Source organism: Lemur catta, chromosome 2, assembly GCF_020740605.2.
Source record: "Lemur catta isolate mLemCat1 chromosome 2, mLemCat1.pri, whole genome shotgun sequence".
Taxonomy (NCBI): Eukaryota; Metazoa; Chordata; class Mammalia; order Primates; family Lemuridae; genus Lemur; species Lemur catta.
This window is the reverse complement of record NC_059129.1, coordinates 78,417,872-78,429,986: the sequence shown is the minus strand read 5'-3', so window position 1 is coordinate 78,429,986 and position 12,115 is coordinate 78,417,872.

Sequence of the window (12,115 nt, the reverse complement as noted above, 5' to 3'; positions counted from 1 at the left end):
GTTGTATTTTGAATATTTTACTATGATCTAGCAGTGTTGTAAATGAGTGAAAAATAAAATTCATGTGTCAATGAGTAAAGATCCGTTTTAAACTGATGCCAGAAAAAACAAGTGGAATTTCTAGGCCAAATGAGCATACAAAATTCTAAAGCTTTTCATTAGATTTAATAAAATTGACCTGAGAAGTTGTTGTTTAATTTATACTCTCACATGCAGTAACCACAGTAGCTGCCTTCTATGCCATCATCCACATCATTGTTAATATTGCATACAGCATTAACATTTTAAAGTTTTTTTTAAAAATAAGATAAAGTAGTCAAACAATACAAAAGATGAGTGAGAGATGTGAAAAAAAATCACCAGAAATAACCACCATTAATTTCTTGTTGATCATCCTTTCAAACAACTCTTTATAGCTACATATTCCACACTCAAAAAAGTTGTTTTATGCTTGCTCCTTAAAATTTTAAATTGGGAATATCTTTCTCTTTTTCCTTTTATTTTTCCTTCTTTTCTTTTTCTGTTTCTTTATTGCCTTCCCTCCTTCCCGCTCTTCCTTCCTTCCACCTTTCTTTTTCTCATGCTTTGCTTTTGGATGGCTGTAATTGAGTTACTTTGCTGAGGCAGCCCTGACTTAAGAAGGCACATCATAGCATGGTAATTGAAGGCATGGACCCTAGAGCCGTACTGCCTGGATCTGAATTCCACCTTGTCTGTGTCCTTGCTGAGACTTCTGTGTGTCTACTTCCTTATTTGTAAAATGGGATAATAACAGTACCTACTTCATTAAGTACTATTAATCCTCGTGAGGGTTAGATGAGTTAATATATGTAAAACGTCTTGACCAATATCTGATGCATAGTAACATGTTTTCACTGTTATTATTTTTAATCTGTCATATATGTTACAAATATTTTCTTCTGCATATTGCTTGTCTTTTGACTTTATTTATCGCATTGCTTTCCATACAGACTTTAAAATGTTTTTATGCAGTAAACTATACCTAGTCTTTCCTTTATAGTTTTTGTATTTCTGAATGTATTTTATAAAGCTTTGCCTCTTTATTTTTTTATGTCATTTATGTCACATATTTTTTAAATTTATACTTGCTTTTTATTATTACTGAGAGTAGAGTTTTCCATTATTGTTTTGTTAAAGTCAAATCTATCAATATTTTTCTACATTAGGGGTTTGCTTAGAAAAGCTTTTGCCATCCATTTATAGTTTATTAATTTATCAACAATTGATAGAGGTGGAGATATAACTTTTCTTTCTAAATCGTTTGCTAATTATCCCACTACCATTTATTATTCTATTCCCTGATTAAAGAGGTCCATTGAGGGCTGGTACCTGTCTCATCCATCAGCGTTTGACTTGACTGAAGCCACACCCCTTGTTTTGTTTTAGTGTTAGTTATGAGAGAGGTCTGTATGCAGAGTCAACTCATAACTACCAGCCCATAGATAATCCATTTCAGAGATCAATGAAATAAAACACCAGACTTGAAAAGTAATCTCAGCCTAAGCTCTTCACACTGCTTTCTATTGGGCTTTGCTCAGAAATGCCAGCTAACTTTAACTTTACATATGTCAGCTTGGAAGAATGATTTTTTAAAGGTATATAAATGTTGTACAAAGCCAATTGCAAGTGAGTTTTGGAATGTCTGCCATCTAGCTATCTGTGCATTATGCTCTTCAATGATTACAAGTAATGGAAAGCTGAATGTTGTTTTTGAAAAAATGAAATCCACATGTTATTCCTGGGATCAGACACTGGTTTGATTTTATAGAACAGAAATCAGAAGACAGAAGAGATTAAAGAAAGTTTAGCAGAAGCAAATGACCCAAAGGAGACATAGATTTTTGACTCTGAAATTTAGGATTCATCAGTCAACAGTTCATAAAATTTTTTTTTATAAAACCCTTCCTTGTCATGGAGGGCTCAAGCCTAAGTATTTTATTACTAAGGAACTCAAAGAATCTCAGATGTCACTACATCCTTTTTTTTAATCCAAAAAAATCTTAACAGAGGCATGGACCGCAAACTTTAAATCTAATCTTAAAATAATGATGGTTCAGTTATGGTCTATGCTAATGCTTCTAAAACTGTCTGTGGTAAAGAACCAGTTCTTTCTTCAATCTGAAACAGAATATTTCTATAAAGTATAATAAAAATTAAATACTAGAAATATTAAATAAAAATATAAGCAGAAGCCCATTTTTTATTATTAGATTTAACAGACATAAAATTGCTATGTCAAATTGCTATAAAAAGTTTGCAAGTGCTAACTTTTAATTTCTGTTTCTATTACATTGCAGATCAGTAACAGTTAGTAGGCTGACATGGGTCCATGTATCATACTTTGAACAGCACAGGTCTGTGCCATTTCTGGCCTCAAATCAATGTATTTTCAAAGCCAAAGTTTCCTACAACATCAGAGAATGGTGAAGGGAGGACCAACTTAACTGTTGTATGTGTAACTAGAGCAAATGTTATAACTTCTTGATTCCTATGATCTAGTTAGGTATAGTTACCAAAATATGTCCTTTGACCTGATAGTTCTGAACTGATAAAATCACGCTATATTTGTAATCTCTCACTCTAAGTAATGTCCAAATCCTAAAGGTGCTGGTTTTATAGCATATTCCTTTTTTCAAATGTAGTTTGCTCAATATTTGTTTTCTGTGCTTAAGAATCTTTTTGTTTTGTTTTGTTTTTTAAATCAATGCCTGTGAATTTAGTCCATGTGGAATGGTACACAACATGGAGCTTTACGGTGTGGTTTTACTCTAAGTAATACTATTCCCCAGATTCCCTTTGTTCTGTGGTTTCCTAAGCTGGGACCTCTCAGTCTTTTGGGCACTGGCTCAGCTTTTCTCTTCAACGCAGAAAGGACTCCTCGCACCCAAATCAGAGCATTCATGGAGATCATTTTACTGACTTCCTTTCCTTCACCCTTACAACTCCTCTGAAGCTTCCAGCATCTTGTGTCTTATTTATGATATGTGCCGTTCAGTGTGAGTAGACTGGGGAGGGTAAGAGTAACCACAGTTGTGTTGTCAGCCTGTAGGGGAAATCTATTTCTTGACTGTCCTCTCTCTTAAAAAATGTGGATTTAATCTCTCAGAGCAAAAAAAAAAAAAAAAAAAAAACATCAATTTTTATACAGTTTACTTTGTGGCACTTTATTTTACTGTTTAGATTTCAAATAGTAATTTTCTTTAGCAGTATTGCTTCATGTAACAAAATACGGGCCTTTCGAATATCTTGAAACATTTGTAGAGATGAGAAAAAAATTAAACCATTTATTCACTTTCCAGGGTATAGTTCTTTCAACCACCTTTGATGAAAGCATGTTTAGAAAAAAGTCAGTCTAGGGTTAGTACATTAGGCACAAGAGTTAAGCAAAGTGTCAAGTTTCCGGCAAAATGCCATTTCGTACTATTAATTTTATCACAATCTATCTTAGCTCACTGACTTTACTGACAGCTCTATCTCAGCATTAACCTAGTAGCTGACCTTGTTTTTTATGAACTGCCATCCTCTTTCACTCCTTCAATTTGGTATATTATCATTTTAAGAAAGAAAAATCTGTTAATGTAAAGGTTCACATTCACCAAACAGACACTACTCTGAAAGTGTTTGTGTGCTAATCAAAATAAATACTTACATGGTTATACATACTAATTAACAACAGTTATAAACACAGATAATTTCTAAGCCCTTTTCTAGGTAAGTTTCAATCATTCATGAGAAGGACAGAGTTCATCAAAAGTCTTAACAGTCTCTCTGGGTCTGCTTCAGAGAAGAGGCTGTAACAGTTTGAAGAAAGAACAGGGTCTGAATATCCAGGAACCAGGCCCTTCCCCTGAGATGGGGACAGAGGATAAGAAGACCATGGTGGGGTCAACCACACATCCCTGGAGCTATTAATTAGTAAAATTTGTCTCCAATGTCAACCACAGTGTTAGCTGATGACCTAAAAGGCTTAAGGCAAACTACAGACTTTATGTCCAACAACCAGGCATTCTCCTCTTGTCTGGGACTTGTTCTGCCACCACCATCTGGATCCCATCTTTCCAGCCTCCTTCCTCCCCTGGGACCTTATTCCATTCGTTATCCCAGACACATGGCTGCACAGAAATCAAGCCTAGGGAGCTTCACCATATTCTTCTATGTTGTTCACGAAAAGGTGAGAAGACCTCTAAAGCATTTCTAACCAAGCCACATATCTCTAATACTTGGTATTTCACAAATGAAAACCTACTTCTCACATTCATTACACTAGTTATCAAAACCTCTGGTGCTAGAGATAAAAGCTAAGGCACCTGTAACTGCCTCTGGAATTTGGCATTTTGATTAAATGCTACCAATAACCACTGCTAGAGTATGTATTTCTAATTAAAATAACTGCCTGCCCTAGGGTCTGGATTAAAATGAACGAAAACATGTATTTACACATATACTATCTGTTGAAGTATTTTAAAGTAAATTACAGACTATATTAACACCTTCCCTTTAAAAAAAAATCAAGCTTTGTGAAACAGGGGACTACATATAACATGTCCTCTTGCTCGCTTCCTATTTATTCTTACCCCATGGCTATCCAGCTCCCACCCCTATTATCACATTAGGGCTCCTGGTAACTTCCTTGTGACCTAGATGCTAAATCCAATGTGCTAGGTCCTAGCACAGTTTCTGAGATATAGTTTTAAAGTATCAGTGTTCTTTTCTATAATTTTAGGAGGAGTTAAGCATGTCTCAATCCCATTTTTCTCTTGCCACATACGGCGAATGTTTTAATTACTCTTTTGAAAAACCTTGATTCTGGTACGAGACAGAAGTCTAGAAAAGTAGTTCAGTGGAATATGCCGTGTTCGTTATTCAGCAAATGAATTCTCACCTCCCATGACATCGCAAAAAAAAAAAAAAATCAGTTATTTCATTAACTCCCAAGCTCTTCTAAAAGTGATCAGCCTGACATGCCAAATATATAAAAGTACCTGAAGATAATGATAAATAAATGCCTCTGGTAAAAACATAGCTAGTAAAGATTCTCCCGTGAGCAAGTTAGGTCCCTCATTTTTCTAGCATAATTAACAGTCTACTGATTGTTGACAAGATTCTTTCTTGTGTTAGATGTATAATATTTCCCTGTACATATCAGTTTTACTTCTCTTCAAAGACTTCAGAGCAAATAAAAGAATTAGAAGTCAGTGATATGTTCACGGGGCATCTCTAGGCGTGCAATGGTTATGTTGTAATACATACCGTTCCGAAGCTGTCTGAATCTTAATTCAATACAAACAGGAAATGTAATGTTTCCCACTCAGCGCATTTAAGTGCTTTTCCTCCCACAGAATGGAATGCTGGGCGTGCCTTTATTTTCATTCAGACGGATAATACGTATGTGCATGAGATGTGGTAGATGCCACTAGTAATAACTGAAAATTTAACTTGAGAAAATCTTCAATTGCAGGGAAATAAGAACAGATTCAGAGTGGATTTGGGAAGCTGCCAAATCATGAGTAGAAATATGTTAAAAAAAATCCTTTTCCTATTTTTTCTGACACAGAATTTTGAGAGCTCCTCTGGTTATCTTTGAAACAGCCATTCCCAGGGAAAGATACAGGAGCAGGAACGATATAGCTATATGAGTGAAAGTCTTCCTTTAGGAGGAGAGAGATTCAAGTTCTGATTTCAACTGACATTTAGAGCGCACCTGACAAGTTTCAGACACCATGCTTGGAGCTTTCTCAAACAGTAAAATGCTTCTGTGTACTATTATGTACTTGTGTTCAAAGATCCCAGCTCAGGGAGGAAACAGAGAAAATGTATAAGTGCATATATATTTTTATTTTAGGTTATGTGTGTGTGTGTGTAGATAGATATATGTATGTATATATGTGTATATATGTACCCATATATGTTCATTTAACAATTCCAATGATTCACCTATCATTTTAACGAATGCGTAGACACTGCTGTAGAGATTATACCTGGAATAAGCTTAGTAAAATATACAGCAGGCTAGTCTCAGTTTCTAATTACCTTTCATATTGTGGCATCTCACTGTGTACAAGATGATCCTGGTGTTTAAAGGCAAGTATTATTTTTACATAACATGACCCCTAAACATCAGCCAAATTTCCCTCACATTCTCTAGTGAAGAATTAGTAATTTATTATAGTGCTGAAATTAAAACTGGTTGTATTCAGTAGCCTGGCCTCTAACCAAGAGAGGTTTTCCTCTAACATTTTGAGTTTAGAGCCTAATTCCAATAAAAAATATTTCTCCACCAAATTTCCATTATTGAGGATTAACAGGTTTATTAACTGTTAGTAAACCTGTTACTCTATCTGTGGTAATAGCTTTCCCCTTCCTTTGGGGAACTGCGTCATTCTGACTAGAACCTCCTGGTTCAGGTAAGGGCTGGTCATTATGGCTTCCTGTTCCCTGACCATAAAGGAGATCACGTGACTCTGAATAAGCCAATGAGAGTGACCTTTTAACCTGGTCACCATGATTGCTCCAGAGGAACACACATGAGACTAGACCCCTCAGTGAACTTCTTGGCTCTTTTCTGATTGAATTGACAGGAAAGACTCTTTCTCACATCTCTGATTAAGTTCTGTGAAAATGTTACCTTCACATGTCAGCATGCCATGTCCCCGCCTTGGAAAGATGTCCGCAAATATAAAACCAACACTCAGGGGAACAGAGATGTGAGATAGGATCCTGCCCCCATCCAGCTCCTGCATGTGTCATCCGAGAGGCCACATCCTGCCCTGGTCCTGCCCAAGGTTTATTTTGTTCGTTTTGTTTTTCATTCTTTATTTCAGAATCCTAATTATTGCCCTTTTGGCCCTAAGCAACTTAGAGTTAGTTTGCTCCATCTATGATTCAGTATTGTCTCTGTTTCCCAGGTGAGGAGCGCAGAGTCCATAGGTCAAACGACTAGTTACATGCCTCAAACTAGTAAATGGCAGAACCAATCAGCTACTCGAACCAAACATGTCTGAGGTACAATATTAAAGTTCATAAGTGTGAGATTTCCTGGTTATTGGTGGTTTTGTAGAATGGGACAGATTTTGTTTTATTATTTTTTTTAAGTGAGAGAAATTCCTTTTCTATATAGTACTGACAGAAAGTCATCTTGGATGAGATCCTTTTCTGGGAAAAGTCAGTAAAGTGAGGCTCCTTCTGTTATGTAAATGAATAGCAATAAACACTATTCCAGAAGAAAAAGGAACCTTGGGTCTCCACAAGAGCTCAATTTTGTAGAATCCTGTGAACCAATTGACAAAAGAAACCTAATGTTTTCTGGAAAGAAAGAAATTGAGACCCAACACTTGCTCCTGGAGATTCAAATTTTGGAAAACTTGTTGGTATAGGTGGGAATGATCCTGACCAAACCCTGTTCAGGCAAGAACAGCAGGCCCTTTACATTGCCTAATAGTGAGCCATTCCAACTCTTCCAGATGTGACTAATTAGATGTATTCATTCATCTTTGTCTCATCAAGAGGAGAAGAAAACTCAGGACCAACCCCAAGCAGAGTAGCCCAGCCCCAAAGGGGAGGGGCGTTTGCACTGGCATGCTTGCCTCAGGATCTTAAATGCCACCCACTGAAATCATTCCTCCTGGGATCTTCCATGTTTAGGGAGCTGCCCAAACACATGGGTCAGTATAAGTTATCACTAGTGATAATAGTAGTCAACAATTAGTGAGTCCTGTGTGTCAGGTCCTATGTCAAGAGCTTGATGTAAATGTACATTACAACCTTATCTACACTATCACCCCTGTCACCTCCGTCATTCTTACTCCCTTAACCAGGCCTAATGTTTCTTCATAGCAAGTACTACCGCTAAAATTATGGTATATATTTATTTGTTTTACTTTTTGTTACCTGACTCACAAACTAGAATGTGAGCTCCATGAAGAAAGAACTATATTGTTAAACCTCATATCCAGATTGTTGGCAGACAGTGAGCTTTCAATGAAAATTCACTGAATGAATGAAGGTATTATGTGATTTCATCATAAAAACCTTCTGGGACAAGTTTTTGATAGGTTGAGTAAATTGTACAAGGCAACGTTACTGGCAAGTGACAGAATCAAGCCCTGAATTCAGCTGTGTATGACTCCAAAGCCTTTGCTTTGAGCCACCAAGTTATTCTGACTCCCAAGGTACAGAAGTGGTGGCTGCAGTGCCCAAAGCATTTAGCAAGTAAGAAAAGAGAGGAAGGTTAACTTTGCTCATGTTGGGGAGGGTGTACAATTTCTCCTCAATCCTCATGAATTTGTACTTGAGACAGACCCCTATAACAAGACAGATTAACAAGAGAAAAACAAGCAAATTTATTAACACATGCAGTGCACATCACATGGAAGGAATCCCAGTGAAAAATAACTCAAAGTAGTGGCTTAGAACTCTCTGGCTTGTGTTGCATCTTCAACAAAGAACAATAAAATGGTAGAGAAATGCCAGAACAAAGGAAAGTAGCTTTGGGCTTAAATATATGGGAAGAAACTAATGGAGTATCGTTTATTTGCAGATTTCCCTGATGCCGGCTCTGGGCTGATAAGAGTGGCTGAAGAGAGTTGTCTCCAGTAGAGAATTTATATTCTGTCTTTAGGCAGAGAAGGGGAGGATGGAGAGAGCCCTTCCTCCACTGGCTGCTTCTTAATTACCTTTAGTTCAAAAGTAATTTTTATATCAAACAGACATATTTTGGGGTGACATATTCTGGTTTCCCTCACCCACTTCATGTCTCTGCCCAGGGATTGCCACCAATATCTATTCTAAAGCACAGACTTTGAGGTTAAATATGAGTTCCATACCTGAGGCTCACTACCTGGGTGACCTCAAGGCCAGCTAACTTCTCAGAATCTGTTTCTTCATCTGCTATTCCTTAAGGGTTGTTGCACGATTTAAGCAAAATAATGATGGCAATGAATTTAGAATAGCTGCTGACTCTTGACAAATTCCGAATAAATAGTAGCAGTGATTCCCTAGGAGAGAGATTGGTTGTAACACAAGGAAATGTCCCAGCTCTCTTCTGCCTCTAGCCTGCACTAGACTGGGTTCTAGGCAGTACTGTGGCTGGCTGTTTGCCAACTAATCAACAACACTGTGCTATATATATTATATAATATGTAATATATGCAATATATATTACATATTATATAACACACACACACACACACACACACACACACACACATATATATATTCACTCCTCTTTCAAAACCCTTCTTGTTCCTTGTTAATGTCCCTGGATGAGTAGTGAGATCCCAAATGTTAATGCCTGAAAAGGCCTTGCTTGCAATGAACATAAGAATCCAATCACAACTGCCCAGTGGAAGAACCATTCTTTCTATGAGGGAGTGCTAGCCTTCTGCTCTGCAGACCTAAAAAGGTTTTAAAATGTATTTTCAAATTTCTCTGGCAATACATTTAGGGCTTGAAATATTTAGAGTTATTTACCCCGGGCTATCACTAGGATCCAGGAGAAGCACATAGATTTTTCTGACAATTAGTTGGGGAGACGTTTACTATATCAGAAGAGGTGACCATTGGTTTGGTGTAACTAATTTCTCTAGTTATGTATCTGCTTTAATTTTAAATCATGAGGATTTCTTTTTGATGTCAAGAAATATTACATAATATCACCCTTCCCCAAAGCAGTTGTCCATTGACTGAGGAAATACACTATGAAAAACAGTTATAGTGAATTAAATAAGACTTTTAAATGAATTGAAATTTTATGAATTGCATTAACATCTACATGTACTTGGAAGATGGTAGTGCATCTATGCGTGTAACATTTTAGCTATTCAGTGCACAGCCATCCAGGAAGCTGAGAATCCCTTGCATTAACATCCTGGCGCCTCAGAGACCTACATTCTACAGGCTGGGAACCAATATCTAAAGTTATTTAACTGAGAGTTTGGAGAAGAAAATACCACAAACTTAATTCGAACATTATCTCTCTGAGTGGTCTGTAATTCTACTAATGACTTGCCGAATTTAAAAATTAAAATAATGATAGGGTGACTGTAAATAGAATTTTGTTTTTGAAACGGGAAAAACATGAGTTTCTAGTTGCTTTGGAGCCTAATTTTTTACTATGGTAGACTGATCTAAGTCTTGGCAGCATACTAGACATAATTTGAAACCATGAAGGTATAAACCCAAGAGAACAATGTGTATAATGCTTGAATTATGTTCAAACTGATCGAGGGGATGGCCAGGGGGATTTCTTTATTAAAATTATTGAACAGGAAAGTGCCTTCAACCACAATATAAAAACCAATTTGCAATTACTGTTCTACTTTTCCTCCACTTTCCATTTTTATTTTAGAGCACAAGCAGTTTGTAGCAAAACCAGCTTTTGCATCTCTTGGATTTCTTATATTTTTATAGAAAAAGATTTCCTTTAGTTTTTATTTTAATTCCACCATGTAACAAATTGCTCTGAGTTTAAGAGTCTCCTTTCTGGATGCTCTATTTTCCTTTGTCATTAAATGATCAGGCAGGTGACATTGTTGAGATTTTAAAGATTTTGAGGATGAAATGTATATTTCTGCTACATTATAGAAGTAAAGTGTTTTTTTAAACAATCAGTATTTTTTAATAGAATCAAATCAAAATTATTTATTTTAATCACTTTAGATTTACTTAGAGCTAGGCTACCTAAAAATGAATTTCTTAATATGAGAAATACTTTATTTTATATTTAAAATAAAACCATAACTTTGGAAAATATACAACTAAAAAGTACATGAAGTACATGAAAATGATCATTTTTCATGGATTTGGGGATGAAAATATTATTATTTGTTCTTTTAGTATTTTGTTTTAAGAATTAAAACACAAAGTTAAGTTCTTGAGAAAAAGTTTCACAAACGAACATGAGACAAAACAGTGTGTGAAAGTAATTTGTAAATTAAAAGGTAACACTGAGCCCACAACCATCAATTTTTTAATTGAAAGCCAAATCACAAGTAAGTGTCCTCATTCATTTGTTCATTCATTTACTCATTCAACAAGCATCTGTTGAATGATAGGGATTCTGCTGTGTGCTTTAGGGTCCAATGCTACACAAGGCAGTAGAGAAGACTTATGTTTTAAGCTCTGGAGCCTGAGTTTGAATGCTAGCTTTGTCCCCTACTTATTGTGGTACCTTGGGCAAATTATGTGACCTTTCCGTGGCTTGATTTCTTCTGTAGTGAATTGAAGTTATTAATGATATTTAATTCATAGAGATGTTTTCGAATCATGGTTTATAACTTTGGCTACATGTTAGAATTACTCAGAGGGCTTTTTAAAAATGCCGGTACATATTCCTCAGTCACCACAGCTCTGGCGAAGTGAGAACAGTGACTTGGACTCTCATAGCAGAAGGACAGTGTCACACTGAGGATACTCAAGTGCGGTTTCTCTCGACTCCCTCGAGAAGAGCCCAATATAGGCTTGCAGGTAGATTCTGACCAGGCATAACTTTTCCCATAAATATCCTATTAGAATATGAAAGAACTATAATCTTTAGATTAGGCCATATCTTGTAAGGGGGAGCCAAGGATCCTGGTTTGTTTGTTCTCCTACTATGAATGACAGCTTGATCAAAGCAGACATGAGACCTACTGCAGTGGATATTCCAGCTGAGGAGAAACTTACCGAGAATTCAGTGACAATTTGCGTGGAATATTTATGTTACCAAATTCAGAATGCCATGAATGGCAAATATCACCAATCCTGATTCGAAACCCGTATTTTGGCACCAGGAAAGCTTCTCAGGTCCTCTCTGACACAGAAACTGCATACAACACGCCATGTGCTCTGGACGATGGTACTGATGCCTGGCAGAGAGAAGTGGAGTGTGAGGAAATCAGGAATGCACACTCAACTGTGCAACAGCTAGAGCCATGGGTTCAAAATGAGAAGCATCCCATGGATTCTGAGCCAGTGTCATTGCAGCTGGGGAGAAAATGGCTCCATCCTGGGCTCTGAATGAAGCCCCAGGGATCAGTGCTCAATTCCATAACATCCTTAGATCTGGAGCGACCAGGCACTAAATCACCAGATTTGCTGAGGAGAACTCTGTGTATGT